At 56.5% G+C, this 13845-nt stretch overlaps 1 protein-coding gene across 5 annotated transcripts in view; it reads left to right on the top strand.

Annotated features, from left to right (window-relative positions):
- The first annotated feature begins 348 nt into the window (after positions 1 to 348).
- The window catches only part of BCOR (BCL6 corepressor), a 127552-nt gene continuing 114055 nt past the window's right edge, over positions 349 to 13845 (top strand). The window contains exon 1 of one of the 5 annotated variants that reach the window (XM_002831540.5): positions 349 to 671. The gene's annotated coding sequence lies outside the window, so the exon portion shown is untranslated. The remainder of the gene's footprint in view (positions 672 to 13845) is intronic. The other 4 variants (XM_063721373.1, XM_002831538.5, XM_063721378.1 and 1 more) reach the window with 4 other exon arrangements.

Below are 13845 nucleotides of genomic sequence, written 5' to 3'. Positions count from 1 at the left end.
GCCACAATGTTACACGCCAAATATACAGCTCTCAAGCAAACACTGGGTTTTGTAGACAGGTTTGTACTGTGGATACCAAGGTATGCACTGTAACATACTTACAGCATGTTTAGCCACCCTGAACTCAGAGACCTGGGTTCAAATCCTCACTAAGTCACTTACTTAGCTGAGTAACTGAGCTTCACACAGTTTTACACGACTGACCTTTCCCTATGCCTCAGTTTCTCACTCTGTAAAGTTGGAGGGCTTGTGAAGAACTTACACAGACCACGGGAGTAGGAGCTACCACTATTATTTAGCACAGTCCTCCACCCCAGCTCTGCCTGGTGCCACAGTCCACCGCTTGGTGGTATTTCCGAAGCTGGCCAGGCCCTCTGCTGCTGACCCTGGAAATCGGGTCACACTAGACAAGGCTGCATGAGCGGGGAGAAGGCGGGGGGGCTCCTTTGCACGCGGCTGCTCGCGTTTCCCCAAGGCCTCCAAGTAGTCTAAAAACTCACCTCGGAGGAGGGGAAAGAGCGTGAAGTGGCTCTTTCGATCTGAGACACCCCCTCCCGGAGAACTCGCCCCCTCCCCCCCAGCCCAGAGCGGAGTGAAATCTCAGAAGCCGCGGCTGCTGGGTTTGAACGGAATGCCGGAGTCAGTGGAAGACGGAGCTGGTCGGCCCGAAGGTCAGCGAGTTGTTTTGAGTTCTCCTACCCGGAAGGTAGGGGGTGGGGTGGCGAGCAGGGAGTAGAGGACGCCAGGGCCCCCGAGAGACCCCGCGTCAGAGCAAAAATTGTTTGTGCTCCGGAACAGGCAGCTCAGCGGAAGCCGCGACGGGGGCGGGTCACGTGCGGCGGTGGCGGCGCAGCTGGCGGGGGAGCCGGGCTGGGACAAGGGCCGGGCCGGGCGGGGGTGGCGCGGGGCGGCGGCTCTCGTAGCCGAAGGTGGAACCGGCTGACTCTGGGCGCTGGGAGCGAGCGGCTCCCCGAGCCCGGAGCGAGGGAGGCGCGCGAGTTATGGAGGGACCGGTGTGGGAGCCAGGGCGCTCGGAGCTCCGCGTGGTGCGGCACGGGCGGGACGAAGAATCGTTGGGGGGCGGGGGCAGGGACACGGAAGCGGGCTCCCCGGGCGAGAGCGGAACCGACGCGGAGGCTGCGCGGGCGTCTGAACCCCAAGAATGGAGGCGCCGCTCTTGTAGTCGCCGGCCTTGTTTTCTTCTTGCACGCAAATCCCGGAACGACCGGAACCGCCATCCCCGCCTGCGTCCCAGGGGCGCCCCATTACGCATGGCGGGGGGGCCCGCGGGGCTACTCCGGGAGGGGAACCGTGAGGCCGAGGCCGGGGAGGGCTGCGAGGTGGCTCGCGGGGGTGCGAGCCGGAGCGGGGCTGCACACCACACAAACAGCCTCCCCTTCCCCCGGAAGAGCGGGCGAGGGAAGACGCGGGCTAGCTCTGGGGGCTCCCCAGGACTGTGGGAGCCAGGCGGGGACCGCAAGGCGGAAGGGAGTGCTGCAGAGAAACCATCGGCCCCACCTGGAAGACATCGGTGGCCTCGTGGCCGGTGGTGAACGGTCTCACGCTTCCCCAAAGTGGCGTGCGCTACTCTGGCGTGGGAGGGAAAGGACACAAACTTGGCCATCTGCCAGAACCCTTGAAGACGCCTGACTTTGGTGTCCCTCCGCCCCCCGCAGTGGCCCGAAATGTACTCTCCCTCCCGTAGTCCACGAGGTTCAGGTCCGAAGCCTGGAAAAGTAGGGTAGCGGGGTCTGGCCTCGGACGGGAAACCCACCCACGTTCTCCTGAGGTGCCACGCGGGGAAGGCGCGGAACAGTCTTCTTGCAAAGTTTCCCGCCCCTCACCCCAATCGAGTAAGGGCGCCTCTTCCGGAGGTGGGGGCGGGGAACGGCCTCGTAGCGGGGAGTGGTGCTAGTTCCTCTTCCCTGCGACCTCTCGGGCCGCCTGCGCGTTCGCGTCCCTAGACGCTGCACCCCAGTTTGCTGCAACGTCTGCTCGGAGTCGCGGCAGCGGGTGCTGCGCGGAGTCTAGGACGACGCGAGACGCCATTTGCATCCCCCCTCCCTCCTGCAGGTTGGCGGGGGCGGCGGTGTCGCCCGCCGCGGAAGCGTATGCCTGGCAGTGACACTGACTAGATGCTGTGTCGATACGTGCACAGAATCGGGGTGGGCCTTCACCTTTCGTGTGCGCACACACTTTCTGTTGGAAAAGTTGCGATTTTTTTTCTCCCCCTCTCGCCGCACAGCTGCTGTCTCCCGGGCGGAATTAGGCGACCACGTTTGCTCAACCCAAGGGAGAGACGATCGCGCCGGCGCTGGGCGGCCGCCGGGCCCGGGCCGCGAAAATCCAGCCCTGGCTTTGCGTCGAGCTGCTGAGTGCCGCGCTTACGCGCGCGGGGCCAGCCGGGGCCTGGTTTCCATCTGCCCCTTTTGCCTCCGTGTTAAGTTCGCCGGGGAAAACCCAATGATCCGTGCAGAGCCCCTCCGGGGAGAGCCCCCGCCCCACCCCACCCCCAGCCCGATCCCGACCGATGGAAAAAATGACAGTATAGGTCAGAACAGGCTGCCCGCGAGTATTAATATAGGCGGCCTCCGTTCCCGGTGCTTGGGGAGGATGGGCGCTTCGCCAGGAAACCGCCGAAGGAGACGCCATGAGGGCCGCCTGCCCCTTCTCGGGCTAGAAAACGTGGATTCTCAGAGGGACCAGACAAATGTGGTCAGATAGCTGCAGGAACTTACCCCATCTAAATACAGGTTGCCCATGTATATTCCAACCAAGATCATTTTTGTTTCAATCTAATACACGTTGAGTCAATTAGAAATACTGTGAGAACTGGTCAAACGGTAGATAGGAAACTTGCTCTTTGCCTAGCATTAAATGTATGTTCAGGAGGTGCGGGGCTGAGCACTATCGGCGCAGCCAGTCTGTGTGCTAAGAAGACAGGGTCCCCTTTGCGTTCCACCTTCCAGGACCTTAATAGAACGCGAAGAGAGGGTTTATTTTAGTTGTAGTTTCTATTAGAGGGTTGCTTACTCCTTGCAAACTCCTGCCTGGGGTTGTCGGTAGTTAGTAGTAGATGGTTCTGCGTTTTGGCTTTTACAGTCCACGTTTTTCCCTTGGCTTTTTCTTTTCCTGTGTACACGCTGCTGGGTACGGGGAGGGGGCTGCCCAGACGTGTGCTGCCGCTGCCCTCGGGCTCTTTCTTGCGCACCACGCGGCCTCGGAGGAGGGGAAATGTGAACTCTCCGGGTGGCGCTCGAGAACTGGAATTCTGATTTAGGGCTGCGGGTTTCTTCCGGAGGCTGGCTGGGAGCGTCTTGTAGGGGCCGGAGGCTGTGAAGGGGAAGCCCCAGAGGTGACCCTGAGGCCTCAGGAGCAAACCTGGAGGCGCCCGTGTTCTTTGTCTTTCTCGGGGCTGGCAGCTTGGCACGCACAGTTTCGATAAGGATCTACTGAGAGCTAGAGCGCACTGCCAGCACATTTCAGTGATTAGGCAAACGCCGGTAGCCACTTAAGGCAAAGGCCATTTGCGTTGTCTTTGAAAAGGAAAAGGCAGCCTCACCTAATGAATTATGGGTGACCCTGGAGAGGCCAAGCAGGGGAGGCCGAGGCCTCCCTAGGCTCTTATTTGCCGCAACTCCTCCCCTTTGTGCCAGAGTCCCCATTTCAAAGGTAATGGGAAGCCTTTTGAAATTAGAAGTCTGACCGATTCTGTCTACAGAAGTGGTATTTGCATCTGTGCATCAGTAAAATGTGGCTCGCCAGCGGCCCAGGGACAAGGCCTGCCATACGCCAGCCCTGGACCAGTGTTAGACCAAAGTACATCCCAGAGGACATGGCTTTTGGCCAACTCCTCCGAGAACTGATTTAAAGAGGTGGCCTTCAGCCATCAAAAAAGGTGGCCTGGAGGAGTAGGCTGGAGGTCCTGGAAACCAGTGCTCTTCCCCAGGGCTGCAGGGAGAGAGTGGGTAATGGTGCCTGAGCCCTGAGGGAACTTGCCATTAATCCAGGCTAAATGAGCACCATTAAAGAGGACTCTTCCTCCTATCCACCACCATACACACACAAGCCTTTATGGGAAGGTCTAGTGGAGACAGTTTGAGGGCATTTGGCCTTCACTTTTCAGTGGCCTTACAATAGTGCCCTTTCCACCCTGCCAAGACCACTAGCTCCATGTCAACTTCCAGGAACTTTAACCCGGAACTTTGTACTCCCTACCCATCCAAAGGGAGTGCCAGATCATAGTAACAAACACATGTAGCATTGTACTGGAGGCAGCGTTCTAAGCGCCTTATGTATGGAGGCATGTTATCCTCAGAACAATCCTACGAGGTAGATACTAGTATTGGCCTTATTTTACAGTTGAGGACTCCGAGTTTCCGAACTGTTAAGCGGTTTGCCCAAAGCTGCACAGCTTGGGATAATAGGGCCTGGATTGACCAGAGAGATAGGGCTGTGTTGCCTCTCTCGCGTTTTGTAATGAAAGTGATCTGTTTGGGGGGTGTTTCGAGAGGACTGCCTGGACCCCAACCTTCCAAAGGAAAATATCAAGAGACCAGAAAGCCCAACATTTGGCCTTTATTTTGCAAAAGAAAGTTCTGGAGAGTCGTACAGAGGCATCTTACTGTGGCTCCTCCGCGGCAAGGAAGGGGTCAGGGAAGGCAATTGCAAAGGCCCCCCTGGCCCACCTAGCCGCATAGCATCCGGCGATCACGTCCGCCGGAGGTGACTGGGGACTGGAGACAGCCGATTGCCGAGGAACTCCTTATCGCCCAGTGTCAGTGCTCCCGGGTGCCGGAGCTAAACGTCCGCCTGCGGGGGCGGCTGGTTCACACCAGTCCCCTGGCTCCCGACGCGCCCCCGGGCTTCTCCGGCGGAGCTGGCTAGATGCCCGGCGGCGGCTCCGAAGCTCCGGGCTCCCCACCGCTTGTCCCGCCAGCCCGAGGCATGGAGCCCCACGGCCCAGGACTGGAGAGCCCAATTCCTCAGTCCAGGTTGGGACTGCTGGTTCCGGGTTGCTCACGATCATTCTCCCCTCAACACCCGTCCGGCCAGGGCGCGCGCGCAGATACACAAACACACACGGCTTCCAAGCGCGCAGCCCGCCTCCCGGGTCTCCGCTTTTCCTTCTTCCTCCCCGCTCGGGCGCTTCGGAAGCCCGTGGCGGTTGTGTGCTGCGCCAGGGAAGAGTCCGGGTGGGGAAGACCGCGCTGCCCTCTTTACACCCAAGGTCTGCGCGCACGCTAGTACCCTTGGGAAGCACAGTCAGGCTTGTGGGTTCCCATCTTCCCGGGAATTGACGGCTGCTGGCGAGGACCTGTTCGCTCCGTGTTTCGCAATGGCCCGGGGATCAGAGGAGAGGACCGGGCGGTGGGGCCTGCGCGTGGATGAGGGTGGCGGTAAATCCCCTCTCCCGCGAAGGTGGCTGAGCCTCCGGCCACCGCTAGTAGTAGTCTACGCTGCTCGTCTTGCATTGGCCGCAGCTTGACTCCCCTGCGTGCCGCGGGCCGGTGTGGGTGTCCCCACTCCCTCAAGCCTTTACTTTCAGCTTGCGAAACCCCATGGATCCGCGGCTGGGCTGGGCAGCGCAGACGCCCAGCTGCCCTCGCCAACCCCAGGCCCGGAGGGGGCCAGGCTGGCCTGGGGGCTGGGCGGCCCGGCTGCACTTGCCGGCGTTGAGAGAGGCTCTGTGAGCCCGAGCCGGCCGCCGAGCCGAGGGAGAGAGCGCATCAGCCCGCGCGCCTCAAGGCAGAACACACGCCTTTCCCGGAACCTTGAAACCCAGGGGAGCCGCTGCCATCTTCGCGTGACGAGCAGCGAGACGCCGGTGATTAAGTGTTTCTTTCCGGCTCCCTCCCCGGGTTGCGGCTCTCCTCCTTTCCACAGGGCTGGAAGAATAAAAACCTGGGGAAAAACCACACACAACTGCGCTCTGGTCTCGCTCGCCATGTTCGCACTGGTTTCCTAGGGTGCGCCCACGCGGGGCACCCCCTGCTCCCCTACTCCACGCCTGGCCGGGGTCGAGGGCTGCGTGCCTCGGTTTCCATCCGCTCTAGCGCAAATCTCGGAGTTTAATGGGGAGGGGGCACACATTGCTGAAGCCACCCGACCCCCATTCTCTTTACGCCCCCCCATGGGGATTAAACCTAAACACATGAATCCCCCACCCACACCCAGGACTAATCCAGCCGCGCCTCCAGGGATTAACTCGGCTCACAGGTCCATAAAACACTTCCGGCGCGGCCAGAGGGTCTGTCTGCAGAAACACTTTAAAATTGTCCTCCCGGGCCTGGAGTCGGAATTGACTGGGTGGAGGGAAGTGAGTAAACAGACAGTTGTAAGAGACAATCCGTGAGGTTTGCAGGCTGTGGAAAGAGCTGCTTAAAATATGGGCTGTCGGGGCTGCCTCCAGCAGGAGGGTGGCCCGGGTCCTAGCAGACAGATCCGAGAAAAGGATGCAATATATTCTAAATGACATTGACCTGGAGGAAGGAGGGTGTAGGCAGGAGCAGGCAGGCTTCACATGGCGTCTGGCTCCAGTTCAGTGAGGAAGACTAGCTTCCAGAAATTTGTGGGGGCGAGTGGCCAGTCTCTTCATGTGTAAAATCAGAACAGTAACACCTACTCTGTCCCCCTCGGATGGGTTTCTGAGGACCAAAATGTGAAGGCACTTTGTAAATGCGGCTCAACCCTTCCGCTTCACTGTGGTCAATGTTCGGTCTCTCTTAGGTAGAAAAACCAGTGACTTGCTGATTAGAAAACAAAGTAGAAATCAGCCATTTCTCAAATCTACGCAACAATGTTCGAGATAAAGGGAGCCTAAAAGCAACCTAATATTTTGAACCTCCTTTTACATCATTTCGAGATAAGTTTCTGAAGTAATGAGAGAATCTTTGGAATGTTCTAAGAAAAATCTGTCAAAAACTGGGGGTTAATGAGGAAGAAAGGGAGGCTTTAAATTGGGTCAAATCACATTTAAGAAGGCTGGGCGCGGTGGCTCACGCTTGTAATCCTAGCACTTTGGGAGGCGAGACGGGTGGATCACCTGAGGTCAGGAGTTCGAGACCAGCCTGGCCAACATGGTGAAACCCCGTCTCTACTAAAAATACAAAAAATTAGCCGGGCAAGGTGGCGGGCGCCTGTAATCCCAGCTACTGGGGAGGCTGAGGCAGAATTGCTTGAACCCGGTGGGCAGAGGTTGCTGTGAGCCGAGATCGTGCCACTTCACTCCAGCCTGGGCAAAAGAGCGAAACTCCATCTCAAAAAAAAAAAAAAAAAAAAAAAAAGGAGAAAACCGGAAGAAGAATATAAATTTATAGTAGCTTCCTGGCTATATCCCCTTCTGTTAGTCTGCAGAAGAGATGCCCGTTGGTAGCCACTCCCCCAGCCCCAGGACCGAAGGAGGTCTTGACTCAGGCTTGGTCTGCTAGGTGTAAGGTGTTGTTGGCGTCTGGGGTGGGGACAGTGAAGAAAGGCGATCATTTTGCTTTAAATGAACATCAGAAGACCCAGGCCTGCCTGCTACTGCGTCTTGAAGGCCTGGAGTTGTTAAAACTCTGTGGGAGGGGGTGCCTCGTGACCTCCTTCCTCGCAGATGGGCTCACGCAGCGTGACCGGCCCCAGGTGGTGCCCAGGCGCGCTGGGGATGGAGGCCCAGGCTGCGCGTTCACCCTGCCTCGCAGACAGCGAGTGGGGCCTCCGGCTGGACCGCCCACCGGCCTTCCTCTCCCTTCCCTGGCCTTGGGGCCTTGGACCAGGGTTAACCCTGGTCCCGCCTCCACCCCACTGCCCCCCGTGCAGCGCCCTCCCCGCCCTGGCTCCCGGCCCAGATCCCGAGGCCTCCCTCGCCCCGCAGTCTCGGTTCTTCCCCCTGGTGATTCATTTAGCAGCGGTGCAGAAAGCCTGTTTACCTCAGCAGCCCTGGGCGACTAGATCTGCGTAAAAAGCCCCAACGCCAGCTCCGACCAGTAGGGGGGGATTGTCCTATGGATTATTTCTCCTCCTGGTTTTTGTTTTTGTTTTTTTTTAAACCAGAAGGCTTGGTTGAAGAGGGGGTGGGGTGGCGTGTTGCTGCTGTTTTTTAAAACACCGTATTTGAAAGAGAAACAAAAGCCACACAAAAGCCGTTTAGGAGGTACTAAGGCTGTTTTTACATATAAAAAGTGCAGCGAATACCAAGGGGCCCCCAACAGTGATAAACTAAATGGTTGGCCGATTTCGACAATTAACAGTTAATCTGTTATCTGCGATCAGCAAACAAGTTTTGAGGCTCGAAGGACACCGAATTCCTGTTCCAGTCGACAGCGTCGTACTCGAATCTGTTGAGCACATCTGATGCTCCCGGTTTCTCCTAGAGCGAATCCAGCTTTAGCAAACATGGGTTTCCCAGGTCGGAGGACCGACTTGAGCCAGAGAAAATTCTCTTGTGCAGCTGAGGAGCCTCTGTCTACATCGCCCCTCGAGCCCGAGCTCGTCAGTTTGGTTCAGATTTCTCCAAATTGGTTTTCATCCCCTGATGTTGCGGACCTTCTAATTTTGCACGTAATAGGCCTCCGATAAATGTGTACTGAATGGCAGAAACTAAAGTGAGGCCTTCGGCCTGGAAGACGGCCTGACGCACGGCCTCGCCCTTGGAACCCCACTCGGGTTCCCAGAGCCCCGGGGCCGCCGCAGCCTGCGCGCAGCTTCGCCCTGCGCGGGCCAGGGCGGGCGGGGGAGGCCAGGAGGCACGAAGCGCCTGGAGCCTGCACGATGATAAATATTGCGCAGACAGCCCATAAATAATTTGCATTATGTTCAGCTGACAACGCGGGGCGATTAATTTTAATAGCTACATATTTGCCTGGGCTGCTGCTCTCGTAGGCCCCGGAATGAAAGGCGAGAGGCCGCCCTGGCTCCGTGCTCGCGGTCCAGGAAGGCAGCCGGGGGTGCGGGAAGGCCCGATGTGGCGTCTCCTCCAGGCAGTCCCCCGGGGAGCCCCAGCCCCTGGGCCCCCCTCTCGCCCTCCGTGCCTTGTGGAGGTGAGGTGTGCGCGCACCGCCGGAGCACCCCCGAGGCCTCGAGCAACAGGAGCCACCATAATGACACTGCACATTTGTCTGTGTGGGGAGAGCCACTTGTGGACTGGGAGACCCTCCACGTGGCTTTGTGCCCCACCCGGACCAAGTCCGGAGTTTCAGCTTCCACTTAGGCTAGGAGGGGGGTGTTTGCCGCCGCCAATTCGCCAGTGGGCCCCAGCTCGGCCGAGGCTTCTCCGCCCTCCCGGCAGAGGCAAGAGACAAAACAAAGCCCGGCTGTCCCCGCGTCCTCTCCGCGCGTGCAGGGTCCTGAGTTCTCCCTCCCAGGAGCTGTCCGGCACTCCGCGGTGAGCTCCTCGATGCAAAAGGACCGCACACATAAAGGACGGAAGAAAAGAAAGGGTCTGGAGGAGCTCTTTAAAAGAGGGGGCAGGGAAGGAAGCGCAGCGAGGAAGGACGCGGCCGCCGCGGTCCCGTGGTGGCCGGGTGCGCGCGTGTGCGTGTCTGTGTGTGCGTTCCGATGACAAAGCCCCGCCGCCGCCAGCAAGCTCCTGGCTGCCAGAGCTCTGGTGGGGGAGGGGAAAGGGAGGAGAGGAGCCAGAGCTAGCGTAGGTAGCCGGGAATCGAAGCTTCCCAGGAGAAAGAGTTCATTCATGAGCTGTAGGAGGCCTCGCGGCCCGGCCAGGTGGAGCCTCCTGAAGCCAACACCTGTGTATTTTCCTTTTTGGAAACAGGCGAGCCCATCGATCATTACCATATTTTAATTGCCTTTCACAAAGGTCATCTCTAATTATGGGTTGCGAGGAGGGTTGGTCAGGAGTCCGTGGCCCTTTATTATCTGTGTGTGTGTGTATGTGTGTCGCCGCAGAGACAATGCGCTCAGCTCTTATAGAAATGCCAATCCGAGGGTGTCCGTGCGCGCCTGCGAGGCGGTCACGACGTGCTGGATCCACGCAGACCAGGCTGCGTGCACAATAAAAGCCGAGCAGGCGGCGGAGGGCCGCGCAGACCCACGGGTTTTCTTTTTAGAAACAGTGGTGCGAAGAGACTTGACAATAATAACACGCAGCAGGATTAAATCAGGGCGGGAATAAGAAAATGTATTTTCGTTTCTAGAACCGCGGACTGTGTTTAACCCATCCGATCCTCCCCTCCCCAGAGCATTTTGTGCACACGTGGAGTTCCGCGCAGGGACAGGTGCCGAGCACAGAGTGGCTTGGGTCTGCCCGATGACGTTCCAGGGCAGCCACGTTACGTTCATATTAATCTCTTCCCTTAATTCGGCATGGTTGTCAGTTACAGTGACGTGAAACAGCCTTAACAATGTCTGTTTTATGGGAAACAATACCTGGCTAGTTGAAAAGGAGAAAGCAAACGTTGAGGTTTTTTAACTTTTGAAAGTCTGCATTTCCTTAGTTTTTATCACTGTCAGAAACCCTTGTGGCAAAAGCCTATTTTAACTTTCTCCGAGGGAGAAGAGCAGTGGAGAAGGTAGATGGAGGGTCAGGGGTTCTTGGGAGGATATTTTGGAGATGGAGGGAGGTGGAGATCAATGAAGAGCTGTGAGTCAGGGGTGGTCAGCAGCCACTCCGAACTTGATTTTCTCAAAGGAGCCTGGCACTTCTGAGCCCCGATGCTGTTTCTGGGAGTCCAGCCTGACAAAGTCAGAGGCTGAGGTCAGGAGCCTCAGAGAGTTGGAGAGTTTTGTACTGGTCCTGCTTCCTGCCTGCCCCCACACCTGGCCTCCTGGCCTCACCAGCAGCCAGCTCTGCCCTGAGGAAGGCAGAGCCAGATGACTGGTCCAACCCCCCAGAGACCGCCTGGCTTTCTCCTCCCCTGTAATCATAACCAGATGCACTTAAGCGCCTTTCATCAGAGGAAGCCCAAAGCCCTTTAACAGGCTTCAATGAAAGCCTTTTGAGGGCCTACCAGTCTGCTCAGCGTTGGGGCCCCTGTGCCCACTTTCCAGCTGAGCCAGCCTGGGGCTGCAGTCAGGGTCTAGCCTCTCCCCTGGGGCCCCAGAAGCCAAGGAAGTTTACTCAACTAAGGCAACCTCTCCAAGCAGGTAGGGTGCCAAGATTCCTGCCAGGTGTGTGGGTTCAGACCTCATTAACAGGAGGAAAGAAAGGCATGGGAGGGAAGCCAGCAGCTAGTGCCTGTCTTAAGGAAAGACAAGAAGGAGCAGCCTATGAGAAGGAACCAGAGGGGCTAGGAAATAGAGCTGGGGTGAAGGGGCGGTGATGATGGAGATGTTCACAAAGGCTCCCACGGTACTTCCACCAACCCGAATTCAGAGGTCAGAGCTGCTGTCCCACTGTGTTGCAATCTGTCTCCCTTACTAAACTGTGAACTCCTTAACGGGAGGGACTGTCTTATTCACCTTTGCAGGCCCGGCCCGGGACCTGGCACAAAATAAGTAATCAAAATTGGAGATCACAAGCTACATTGGAAAACTCTGGATCAAGACGCATGTGGGCTTAAGATGGGAGCTCTGCCTCCAGTGGTTGTGTAGTCTATCCGAGCCTCAGTTTCCTTATCTGCAAAATGGGTATGAGAATGCCTACATCAAAAGATTGGAGAAAGATTCGATGAAATAGTTGCAGGTGAAGCACCAGGAAGATGATAATAAAGTTTTTAATAAATACTGTGCCCTAGCTGGGTGTGGTGGCTCGGGCCTGTAATCCTAGCTACTCGGGAGGCAGAGGTGGGAGGATCACTTGACCCCAGGAGGTCGAGGCTGCAGTGAGCTGAGATTGTGCCACTAAGTGACAGAGTGAGACACTCTCTCTCAAACAAAACAAAACTAGATAGATAGATAGATAGATAGATAGATAGATAGATAGATAGATAGATAATCTCATGCCCTTGCTCTTGAAGGAGTGAAGAGAGGATTTGGACTGATATTGTTTGAATTGTAAGTAGGAAGGTTTGTGTTACACCCTAGCTAGGAACAGGTCTCGCTGGCCTGGGATTTGGATCAGAAGAAGGAATTGTTTCTATACTGTGAATTGGAGCCACAGGACCCCACTGCACTGTCCAACAGGGCAAGCAGCTCCAAAGCTGTGAACCTGGGAAGCCAAGCCAGCCTTGGTCTCAGGCTCTGGGGAAGGGGCAGGTCCTAGACCCTTGGACTCTCCTGCACAGGGCTGGTTGTGGCTGGGGCCTAGTTGTGCACTGCGGGCCAGGCTGCTGGAGATGAGTGGCTGGCAGATAATCCCAGTTGGTGCTGGCTTTCTGTGGTTGAGAGGAGAACTGCCACTTCAGCTTTGACCTCTGCTCCAGTAATCATGGCTGTATTTTATTTTTGGCGGGTTTATCCTCTGGCATTTGGCAGGGCAGGGAGGGGAAGGGGGATTGCCTGCGTCTCTTTGCTATTCCTTCTGGTTTGCTCAGTAGCTCCCCACCTCTCACCCCCCACCCCACCCCACACAATGTGGCCTGGTTTTCTCCCGATTGCAAGCTGCTTTATCATTTTTGCCTGTTCCCTGGCTGCTCTGCTTGTTTGAGAGTGGGGGTAAGACCTGGGCTCTCCCCATTCCCCTCCTCAGTCCATCACATTCCAGATGTCTTTCAGCCCCTCCTCCCGTCTCCCTGAGCTTGGCACTTCCCCAGGAGGGCAGCCTGAGGGTCAGGGTCCATGGGCCGCCTGGGCATCAGGGGCCTGTGAGTGCCTGGCTCAGAGAAGGAGGAAACGGTGGGGGACAGAGGCCAGCTGCACTGCTGCACATTCCTAGCTTTGTGAATGGAAGCTCATGCATTTGGTGTGTGACACAAGTCTGGTAGTCGGGGTCAGAATGAAAAGGTGTGGGATTTGTAGGGGAATTGTGAAGAAAATGAAGTAAGCTAACACTTCTTGCATAATTCATCCCTCCCTATCCCTGAGATGAGCACCTTCCGGGAGAGGCAAGAAAAACAAGAGAGAAGAGAAGAGAAGGGAGAGCAAAACCAGCCTGGTGGAAATGCTTCGCCCCTCTCCCTTCCTGCCTAGGGAACTGGCTCCCTTGTGCAGCCAATGTAGGTCAGGAGGGGACAACAGTTAGGGTCCTTTACCCAGATCCTTCAGAGAAAATATGAGATTAGATTTAAGGAAGACACAGGTAACTGTCCTACAGGGATTTCAGAAAGAATAAGACACTGCGTTATCAAAGGTGGGGGATTTGGGTTATGATCAGAAATTTCCTTAAAAAAAAATTTCCTGCCTGTCACACTTTTGTTTTTAACCCAGTTCACCTTCTTCCATGGATTTAGCAATATGTTATGAAATTGATCTCTTCCCCTATAGCATGTCAGCTGCAAGGGAGCTCAGAAGCAATTTAATTCTGCTCCTGGAATCTGTGGGTCCAGAATTTGGTGGAAAGACTCAACAGCTGGAGGCTGGAAGCATCCGGAGGGGTCTTTATGTCTGGCTGTTGGCTGGGACCTCAGCCATGTCCCATAGCATGAGCATAGGGCTCTCTATGTGGCATGGGCTTCCTCACAGTATGGTGCCTTAAGGGTAGTAGGACTTTAAGTTACAAATCGGCAGCTCAGGGCTCCAGAAAACCGGCATTGCGGTAAATAAGGCTGAAGCTGCATCACCTTTTCTTTCTTTTTTTTTTTTTTTTTTTTTTTCTGAGACGGAGTCTTGCTCTGTTGCCCAGGCTGGAGTGCAGTGGCGCCATCTCGGCTCACCACAACCTCCGCCTTCCAGGTTCAAGAGATTCTCCTGCCTCAACCTCCCGAGTAGCTGGAATTACAGGCACGCACCACCATGCTCGGCTAATTTTTGTATTCTTAGTAGAGACAGGGTTTCAGCATGTTGGTCAGGCTGGTCTCAAACTCCTGACCT

Source organism: Pongo abelii, chromosome X (assembly GCF_028885655.2).
Source record: "Pongo abelii isolate AG06213 chromosome X, NHGRI_mPonAbe1-v2.0_pri, whole genome shotgun sequence".
NCBI lineage: Eukaryota > Metazoa > Chordata > Mammalia > Primates > Hominidae > Pongo > Pongo abelii.
The sequence above is the reverse complement of the archived record's forward strand: the minus strand, read 5'-3'. Positions and strand labels throughout refer to the sequence as shown.